Here is an 11,459-nt window from a genome sequence, read left to right on the forward strand (position 1 = left end):
CCTGTGAACCAATCATATATCATAGTCTGGTGATCAGTGATTTCCCTACACACTCGTTTTACAACAGAAACTCTACCTGTTTGCTGGTGCCTTCTAAGCCCTAAGGCATGAGGGAGAGTGATGCGCCTGCATCGAGATCCGGGGGGATACCATCGCATTCGAGTATAAGATTTTCAGCGGCCGCGTTTCGATGGAGGCGAAAAGCTAGGCGCCCGTGTGCTGTGCGATGCACGTTAAAGAACCCCAGGTGGTCTAAATTTCCGGAGTCCTCCACTACGGCGTCTCTCATAGCCTGAGTCGCTTTGGGACGTTAAACCCCACAAACCAAACCAAACCAAACCAGTTATTTCTATGGAATTAAAACGCAGTGCACCATGTGTCATCTTGGTTAAATTTCTTTTTGTACCTGCGTGTTCTAGCTTCGAAAAGTAGAGCATTGCTTATTGAGTTATCAAAGAAATATTCTTTCCTTATCTGGCTTTTCCAGTTTCGATATAGGCTCCGTACGCTGGTATGGTGACGCCAGCATGGATGGATGGAATATAGGAGCGTCCCCTTTGAAACTCCAGTGCGTTTCCGTCAACCCGTCCGCATAGAGACGTGCAGTAGTAGTAGTAGTAGTAGTAAAAAACATTTATTTTAACAGAGGAGTTCGGGGCGCGCAGGCCCCTGGGCCCCCGCACGGCCCCACTACACTCAAACGTTCATGTTCCTACGGTTCATGACGTCGGCAGCTCGGTCTGTGGCGGTCTTTTGCCGGACCGGGTCCTTAGAGCGTACTCTACACAGTCCAAAGACGTGCAGTGACATCGTTGCGAGAATGGCACCACGGGCGAGTCAACGCCTGCTTTTATGCGGAATTGAACGCTTTGAAAACCTGAATGTATATATTTCACAGAGATCTTGAAAACTGGACCACGGCTTTACGAGAAATCATGTGTATGACGGTCAAGAAGAAGCAATCGCCGTAGCGGGGCCGTCCGATATCAGCGACATACGGGCTTCGCGCAAGTGAAAAGTGTTTACTACGACATTCGCCTTGAGGTAAACAAAATTTACAGCTTACACTGCAGGTAAGCTTACAGATAAATTTACAGGTAAAACTGCATTGAAAATGTGCTGTACAGTGGCTCAAATTGACCACTTGCGGACATCCGTGTCCGCTTCTTCACAAGCCTTTTCTCACAACCAAAAGGTCTCGTTCCCCGAGGTCACGCTTGCGTTGTTTGAAGAAGCAAAAAGAGGCGAATTCCTCTTTCTACGTAAGCTCAGAAATGTTCCCAGTCGACTGCAAGACGACTTAGGGAGAGGTGTCCAAAGAGTACAACGGTTGAAAGAGGACAAAGGGGATTGCCCAGCTCCTTGCTTTTTTGAGGAAATAGTGCATGATTGAGCCACACAAAGGACTCGTTTATGTACTATCCACTATGCGAATGGTCCACTACAGTTGCGTAAAACGCATTCTTACTCAAATAAGTATATGTCCTGAAGACTGACACTGCTTTGCTTTGTGTATTGTCCTCAAAGACATAGCTCTAAGCATAGAAAAAGACAGGGCGTTTCTTGCTGAGTGTAGGCCAAAGTGAGATGATTTTTATTCTGGCTATTTCTTGAAAGCACTATTTAAAAATGAATGTCCAAGGGCATCTTTTCCCTATCTTTTTTTTATTATTATTATTATTGCCGGCCGCAGCTCGGGTGCTTCAGATATTATAGACAGCAATTACCGCGGCAGACACTTTTTCCTTCTCTTTGGTTTGTTTTCTTTCATAAACTAATACCACCATCCAATGGCACGTGTCCTCATGAAACATTTTGGTTCTATAATCCTTAAAGTACTTCGATTTCAGAGATGATCTTGTGTTGTTGTTAAACGCAAGAAATAAATATACAAAAGTCCGAGCCACTCTCTGTTTTCTTTTATTGGTACAGAAAATGGGTTAGCTTTTGAGGATGCCAAATACTGTGCAAAAGCACTGCCTGAATCCAGCGTTCCCTCTTTTCCGTTTCGTAGGATCTCGAACGAGAACGATAAAATTCTATCTTCGGCACCTTGCCTGCAGTGTTCTATAGCTGTTATGGCATTGGCAAACACATCAATGGGCCGAGCCACCCGTAATTAGCAGAGTTGATTTTCGCCTGCGGCGGAAACACCTTGCCGCTCGCCTCTATGACTGCAAACTGAAAGAGAGAGTGGCGCGTTCACCTTTCGCCCCTTCTGCCGAAGGCTTCCGCACCAGAGTCAACCCACCCCCTTCGCGGGAGTTGACTGAAGCGGCGTTTACATGGACAGGACAGGAGCGGGTTGAGCCTGAGCGGTCGAGCTGAGTTATAGGGTCGAAAACCGGTTGCCGGGTTCATGTAAACCCCGTCGGGTCGTATCGAGAAAGCGAAAGGGTCGAGCCCAGTCAACTCCCGCGCAGGGTTGGGTTGACTGGACTCGACCCCGCTGCAGAAGCATGTAAACGCTTTCGAGTTGAGTCGGGGCACAGTGGGAGAGGAGAACAGTGCAGAAAATGCTAGAGATGCGCGGGAAAAAAAAAAAAAAACTGGAGTCAGGTGTCGTTTGCTAGTTCTTCGCCTCGACTCGAGGTGGCGCCGTAATCACCGCTCCTTGACTCACAATGAAGGAAAAGAACTAGGAAACTAACCAGTAAGTATGCTAGTAATAAGGACGGAGAAATAAAGAGCATTAAGCAACAGGTGAAAAACACAGAAGGTAAAAATTGGATAAATTCGATGGAAAAAAAAAAACAGTGTGGAATTATACCGAAAGTGGAAAATGCAGATCAGGAAGGAAGATTTCTTTGATAACTCAAGAGGCAGTGCCCTACTTTTTGAAGCTAGATCAGGGTGCCTTAGAACACGCAGCTACAAAAAGAAATTTAACAATAGAGATGACGCATGTGCTGTATGTGGAAACTCCAGTGAAACAATTGACCATATTATACTCGAATGTAATGGTATCCATCCGGAAGTTGGTGCAGGCGCAATCACTGTTCCTGAAGCTCTGGGGTTTAGAGATAACAGTGGCCGGGTGAATAAACCGGCGGTGGAAACTAGCAAAAAACGACTGGAAGATTGGTGGCTTAAAAGCAGAGAAGTGAGATAATGTTAGTAATGTAGGAACGAAATTTAATGAATAGAATGATGGTTTAGTTAACCATTCTAAATCAATAATTAAGATATAGGGAGAAAAATGAGCATGATAGCTACTGCAACCACCCCGTTTCAAAGGGGACGCTCCTGTATTCCATCCATCCATCCATCCATCCATCCATCCATCCATCCATCCATCCATCCATCCATCCATCCATCCATCCATCCATCCATCCATCCATCCATCCATCCATCCATCCATCCTCCAGGCTCCTCTACAGGCGGTTATGCGCTCGTCGGGTCGGGTTCATGTAAACCCGGTAGGGTCGAGTCCACTCAAACTCCCCAACTCGACCTTCCGCTGTCGGGTCCATGTAAACAGGGCTTGGACTCGAGCCGTCGTCTTCTCAACCCTACCCGACGGGGCTTACATGAGCCAGGTAACCGGTTTTCGACTCGTGATATCTCAACTCAACCCGCTCCTGTCGGGTCCATGTAAACGCCGCTCTTGATATCGACGGGACACATTTCTGGGTTTACTTAAAAAGGAGAACTTCCGTCTGGTGCTTTCTTCTAATAATGCGAGAGTGGCATCTTGGAACCAGACCTTTCTGTTAGAAAACAAATTGCCTTGCAGAGAAACAGAGTTCCACAAGTTGTCCACTAAGTTAATTGCAAGATACGAAATGAGCTTGTAAATGTGAAAGATCAGCTCCCACGTGCGAAGTTTCCCGGCGTGGTTTACAAAATTTCCTGCGCAGACTGTTCAGCAGTTTACGTAGGCGAAACGAAAGATTTCACGAGACGCCTGAAAGATCATCAGTACGATGTACGTAAAGGAAAAGTGACAACGAATGCAATCGCAGAGCATGTGCAAGAGACTGGCCATGAAATTAACTGGGATGAAGCAGAAATAATGACAACGGAAAAGAACGTATCAGCCCGCCGAAATCTCGAGTCACTAATAATCCAGACAACATCTAACACAATAAACAAGAATGATGGCACACTGCATCCTATCTACGCGAAATCTCTAAGAACAGTACTAACTGCTACAAAAAGCCCAGGACGTCCGGCCGGTTGTTCATTGTGAACAAGGGAACCGTAGCGCTCCCGAAACGTCATTTGTTTTAAAATTGACCATGGTCAGTGACCAGTGAATCGATCAACAAACCATGATTACTGACCAGACGGTATGCCGTCGAACCCTCGACTACAGTTAATTGCTAAGCCACTTTAACGTGATCGGTAACGCTGGGAAGCAGGAAAGAGAAGGAAAAAAGCTTTTGTCCAGGCTCACCTTAGCCTACTGAGCCGTTCATGTACGAATTGAGTCCCCCATTCACTCGTCCCGCCCTAATCCCCTATCCCGATCAGTCAACGAACCAGAGGCTACGAGTGCCTGTCTTCGATTTTCCCACTACTATGCGTCATAATTATGCTGCGCCCCAGCGGTGAGGGAGTCCATTTCCGTTCAGGCATATACCAAATCCAAGGCTTTTTACTAACTTGAAAATCCGGAAACATCAATTTTTCACACATGCAAAAAAAAGAATGTCAGAAGATGCATGAGACGCTAGAAATTGTTATAGAAATGATGCTATCGCTCCCCATCTTTCTTCTCAGAGGTTGTTCTGGAGGCTATATATTTTAACTCGATAGCGCTGGCTGCTGAGAACATAGTTGACCCTGAACTGTTTATTCGGGTTTTATGTATAAATGAGCAGTTGGCACGCTAACGATATGCATAGCGGATTCACGACACCGGGAGCATTTTTACACAAGAGTGACCTCGAAGTTCCTTTAAAGAACAACCTAAACGGATTGCATGACCCCGCAGTAATGTACGCATTTCAGTCGTGTGGCGGTGTATAATGTGAACTTTCGTCACATGAAGCTTTGCGGTATACGTGGTACACGCCGGGGTGCCGAGAAAAACGCGAAGAGGCTAACATGCTGTTGTCCCTCCATGGCATAAACTCAATTTGTGTTGTCAAGCTTCGTGAAACGCAGCTATTGAATCCGGCGATCGTGACGCCTCCCTCATATGCGGAAAATTACGGAAGTAGTATAGTTAATGAGGGAAGAAATGGCGTTTCGTCTGTTACCTCCTTTGCCTGACATACGTGCACAGTGCCAACGCCTCCTCGTTGACAGTGCACGGCTCCGATCTGATGTATACGAAGCCCCGTCGCGGTGGTGCAGTGGTAAGACGCCCTGTGCCGGACTCGGGCTCGATTCCAACCGCCGGCGACTGCGTTTCGATATTGGAGGCGAAAGTAATAATTAATTAATAATTGGTTCACAGGAAGGGAAAGGCGCAGTATCTGTCACACTTGTGTCTGTGAACACCTGAACCGCGCCGTAAGGGAAGGGAGGAAGGTGGGAGTGAAAGTGGAAAGAGAGAAAGAGGGGCCGTAGTGGAGGGCTATGGAGTAATTTAGACCACCTGGGGATCTTTAACGTGCGCTGACATCGCACAGCACACGGACGCCACTTCGTTTCGCCTCCATCGAAACGCAGCCGCCGAGGTCGGGTTCGAACCTGGGAATTCCGGACAGTAGTCGGGCGTCTTACCACTGTACCACCCCGGCGGGGCTTGGAGGCGAAAGGAAGTTGTTGTGGCTATAGGAAGAAGGAAAGGAAAAGGCACGGGCCTGCTACTGGCTCTGTAGCTCGAAAAGAAGTGGCGTGCGTGGGCTGTGTGATGTCAGTGAACGTTAAGAAGCGCCTGGTGATAGAAATTACTCCGTAGCCCACCACTACGGCACCCCTTTCTATCTTTCCGCCTTCACTACCTTCCTCCCTTCCCTTACGGTGTGGCTTAGGTGTCCGCAGAACAAGTGTGACAATGATCCCCGGGTCGAAATAACTCCGCAGCCCTCCACTACGGCTCCTCTTTCTCTCTTTCCATTTTCACTCCCACCTTCCTCCATTCCCTTATGGCGCGGTTAAGGTGTCCACAGAAAACAAGTGAGACACTTACCGCGCCTTTCCCTTCCTATAAATCAATCCTAAACCAATCTGCACTTGGAGGCGCATCATTCTCTGAACCGCCGCTGGCTTTCACAGAAACACAACCACTCGATACGCCTCCGCCTTGGCCGCCTGGCTATAAAGATGTAGGAGCACTGCTCATATCTCACCAGGCAGCAGTGGGGCTAGACCTGCGATCGCATGGCCGGTAACCTTGGGCTGAGGGATACGTGCACTCCTACGTGTCCTTGTTGACCCGTCGCAACGCTGGAATGTGACGCACCTCCCACTCCTCTCCTCTATCCGATCCCGATTTTTTTCTTGCACTCTATCCGAGATCGCTACCTCTCCACTTCCTCTCCTTCACCCCTCCTTTCCTACACCGGCACACCTAATCCTGCGCACGACCAACACCTATTTTCCTAAAAACCAGTTTAGTCATCTGAAGCTACGTTCCTGACAAGAGCTGAGGAACCAGTAAAGCAGGAAGGCTTTTTATTCCTTTACTGTCTATGTCTTGCGAGCCCCAGGAAAGGCACAAAAAAACAAGTATGAGCTCTTGCATCCTTTACTTACACAGCCCGTTTTCATACCTAAGGGGTTGAATTACTCAGTAGCTTTCAACTACAGAACCTTTTTCCCTTCTTCTGTTTTCACTCCCCCCGTCTTCTCCTTCCTCCCTTCCCTTACGGCGTGGTTCCAGTATCCACGGATAGTGTGAGAGGTACTGCACCTTTCCTAAAAACCAGTTTAGTCAAGGTGTTGGCACGACGCAGATATCACACTGGGGGAGGTTTTGTGCGGCGCTGTGCATGCTCCCACTTCCGTACCAGGAGCAGACCGAATCTCTAACCACGGCCGCTCAATGGAGGCGCACTCCATTGAGCGGCCGTGCTCTAACAATGCCCTTCGTAACTTGTACATTTCCTCTGTAACAAAGAACAGCACGAAGGCACCCTGCCTTCTGTGTGGACCCACGCTAAGGTAAGCTTCATCTCCAAGCCTGGCAAAACCCGTAGACATCCAAAATCTCCGCCCGATTTCCCTCACCTCTTGTCTTGGTAAGCTCTTTGAGCACGTCTTTCTTGACTGCTAGGAGATCGAGCTTCCTCGATGACATGCAGCCTTTTCCGGTTTCAACGCTCGGCTTTCGCCCATCCCTCTTTACACCGGAGGTCATGATCCAGCTCTCTCCGAAGAGGTCCGTCATACCAAGCTCATTCGCGCGATCTTGGCACTGGACTTGATGAAAGCCTTTTACAACGTCCTCCATACCGCCGTCCTAGACGCCTTTCCCGTGCACCCTTAATTAACGTGGGTCACGGGGTCCACTGTTACATCACGGCTGTTCATTCCCGTCGCACGGCTGAAATCTAATTCGGCCCCTATCTTCAGTTTTCCCTCTTGAAAGTCAAGGTACCCCCGGGGTTCTGTTCTTTCTGCTCTTCTCTGCAACATAATATTTTTCTCTATGGCTCGTGACGCCATGCGCCTATAGCCGCGTAGCGGCGGCCGTTGGAAGCCGAGGTGGGCCTCATGCGGCAAGCATGGTCGTGGTGCGCGCGTGCGATCTCCCGTTCGTGCGCGTCTCACGGGCACTTCCGCGGTGACAGTGTGCGCAAGGGGATCGCACTTTATAATAGTGGACATGTGTTCGATAACAAGCCCGTCTGGAACTACATCACCTCCACATGCACCAAGTGTCTGCTGCAGACGAGCGCCAACAAGGTTGCGTACGAAGTGGAGCAGCTCATTTTGAGTGCCCCGCTTTTAATACAACGCCACGCTAATTCGTTCATTCCTTGACCTATGAACCAATGTTCTTTCAATTTGCTTAATGGTACACGCTTGCTTCGTTTAGATGCAATATATTGCTACAGTAACTATAGGCAGCATCGTTGAAACTGCGAGTGGTTTCTTACCGGTGCGACCGCAGGAAAAGCCAGGAGAGCTTGCAAACCAGCATTCTGAGCATCAGAAAAATAGCGTATATTGGGCTCCTGTAGCAAGAGTTCAGTTTTTATGCTTGCGCGTTACCACTGCCTGTACAGCATGGATTTTACATATTCCGTCGTCGAAAAGGCAGAGCGGGTAGATAATTTCATGGAGGAGTGAGATATCAGCAGAGGCAATATCTGAAAACTTGCATCACAGGTTAATCAAGGGCATATTAGAATTAAATTTTATATCCCAGTTCTGACGAAAACGAAAACAAAAAGTCTAACAACATAAAAAAAAAAAAAGAAGCTCGGTCCAGAAGCCACGTCTGGTGGTGCTCACGTCGTCGCTTTCGAAATATGACCACACAGTTGGCAATAACTGTTCTTGATCAAACAGCTTTTCGGAAACAGTACTCTACTATCGATCATATCCATACCACCAACCAGGTGATAGAAAAATGCTCGGAATATAACCAGCCCTTATACACAGCATTCATTATTGATTACGAAAAAGCATTGGACTCATTTGAAACTTCGGCGGTGATGCAGGCATTGCGAAATCAGGGGGTAGACGAGCCGTACGTGACAGTACTGGAAGATGTCTATAATGGCTGCACAGCAATCATAGTTCAGCATAAAGAAAGTTACAAAATTACCGTAAAGAAAGGTGTTAGGCAAGGAGACACGATCTCCCCAGTACCGTTCACAGCTTGCTTAGAGGAAGTATTCAGAGACTTGGAATGAGAGCAGTTAGGGATAAGGGTAGATGGAGAATACCTCAGTAATCTGCGCTTTACTGATGACATTACTTTGCTAAGTAACTCAGGGGATGAACTGCAAATAATGATTGATGACTTATACAGGAATAGCAGAAAGGTAGGCTTGAAAATCAAATATGCAGAAGACTCTAATATTCGCCTCTGGAAGGATCAGCAGTTCAAAATAGGTAGCGAAACACAGTAAGGGGTAGGAGAATATGTCTATTTAGGACAGGTAATAACCGCAGATCCAGACCAAGAAAGAGAAAACTCTAGGACAATAAGATTGGGATGGAGCGCATGTGGCAAGTATTCACAGATTATGACTAGCAGCTTAGCGGTATCGCATAAGAAGAAAATATACAACAGTTGCATACTACATCTACTCACCTATAAGACTGAAACGTGGCGGCTAAGGAAAAGGGTTCTACTCAGGTTGAGGACAACGCAAAGGGCGATGGAACGAAAATGGTATAGGTGTAACGTTAAGAGACAGGAAGCGCGCTGATCGGGTCATAGAAATAACTCGAGTTAATGACATTCTAGCGGAAATCAAAACGAAGAAATGGGCATGGGCAGGGCATGTAGTGCGTAGAGAGGACACTCGATTGTCGCTTAGAGTAACAAACTGGATTCCAAGGGAAGGAAAGCGTAGCAGGGGGCGGCAGAAAGTTAGGTGGGCGGATGAGGTTAAGAAGTTTGCAGGGGCCAAGTGGATGCAGCTAGCGGGTTATTTGCAGAAATATGGGAGAGGCCTTCTCCCTGCAGTGGGTATAGTCGGGCGGATGATGATGATGATTGAAAAAATATCAGACAAGTAGAATTTCTTTAAGTAGGTTTTGGGGGAACAGAAGGCGAAATATCTGTCTTTGGGGGGAGACCTACGCTTAAATTTGGTCAAGCTCAATGGGATTCAGCGAGGTGAAAACCGAAGTTGCAATCTGACTGTAGTTTAGCTCACGCCCTAAAACGGGCTTTCTAGTTACGTGAGTTTTGATTAACCAGGTTCTGCTCGCCGCGTCGCGGTGGTGCAGGGGATAAAATGCCCGACTTAAAATGTGGTTAAAATGCCCGAGTACCCGAGTTCGATCCCGACCGTCGGCGGCTACGCTTCGAAACTATGGAAGCGAAACGAAGAAGCAGCCGTGTGCCGTGCGATGTTAATGCACGTTAAAAAACCGCAGATGGTCTAAATTTCCGGAGTCCTCCACTACGGCGTCTGTCATAGAACGAGTTGCTTTGGAACGTTAAACCCCACAAACCAAATCAAACCAAACCAAACCAGAAAAGAATGAACCTTAGTTTTGCAAGATATGGCGTAGTTTTTTCGAAAAAGAAAGAAAAAAAAAGACGCATATCACTAGAGGTTGAAAACGCTGTTTTTGCCATTTCAAGAAGTTGCAAGTTTGGAGACCTGCTGCTTGCGCACTAAAATTTTGTCGTCTATTATGTTTTGCTCAAAAACCCTATGCAGCTCATACTCTTATAATAACTATTATAGACCTATTGTGTTGTTGCAGTTGATTTAGTAAAAAAATCTCACTTTGCTTCAGGGCCAACGTGCTGCAAAAATGTCTATTTTCAACCTTAAGAACTAGCATGATGGCTAACGTGTTTGCACTAAACCTTTTTCCCTTTATTATGCAGGTTATGTTCTTAACTTCAGACAAATTTTGGAGCTCTAGACCTCTATGTGTGTTTTGCACAACGCATCAAAATCATCCGAAATTCGGAAACAGCAAGAAAGGGGCAACTGTGATTCCAATTTAAAAAAGTAAATTGTCGATGATTTTTTATTAAAATCTCTCTCTAGAATCCTCAATACCTCATAAATATTACGGACTAAAAAGGCGTTGCATTATATAGTTTAAAATTATAAAAATAAGCATAAGACAGCGCATCTCCTAAAAAATGCCAATATTCAGCCCTGCAATCTGGCACGACTCACTGAAGTGTCGCCACTAAAACATTTTTTGTATATTATCCAGGCCTTATTACTTATTCCTGGATAAAGATGCAGCTATAGAGTCCACCGACCTTTCTCCATATTATTTTGAAATCGGCCAAATGCAAAAGTATAAAATATTGGACAACTTTGATTCGAGTTAAAAAATCTAACGCATCTTCAATTCTTCATCAAAATCATCTAAAAACAATCATATGTACAATATAAATATCAGCCACTAAAAGGCATTGTATTATATAGGTTGAAAATAAAAAATAAACCTTATAGCGCACGTTTTTATTCTATAGAAGTGTTTAGGGCTTCCCCATAAACAGTGTAGGGATCAAAATTTGGACTTAGTATTCTGCTGAATTTAGATACATTTTATCTTATGCAATACCCAAAGCCATTGTAATGTCTATAAAGACGTTTTCTGGATGTTGTTAGAGTTAAATATAACTCAAAATGGAATAAATTCGGTATTTCTTGCAATTTCACGGGGAACGCAAGTGATGGTTGAAAATTTTCTCCATCTTGTATTTTTTATTGCCAGTTACGGTGTTATTCAAACCAGTTCTTGATTATGTTATTTCATTTCCCGGTTAGGACAAAAATTAACAAAACTATATTTCTGAAGACCATTTTTCTAATGTGCACTTCAATCGTGAACAAGGCACTTTGAAGCGTGATAGTTTTTGTGGGGTTTTATGTTTCTTTATGGCACGAATAAGCTATAGATGA

Source organism: Amblyomma maculatum, chromosome 3 (assembly GCF_055883805.1).
Source record: "Amblyomma maculatum isolate TAMU_Amacu chromosome 3, ASM5588380v1, whole genome shotgun sequence".
Classification (NCBI taxonomy): domain Eukaryota; kingdom Metazoa; phylum Arthropoda; class Arachnida; order Ixodida; family Ixodidae; genus Amblyomma; species Amblyomma maculatum.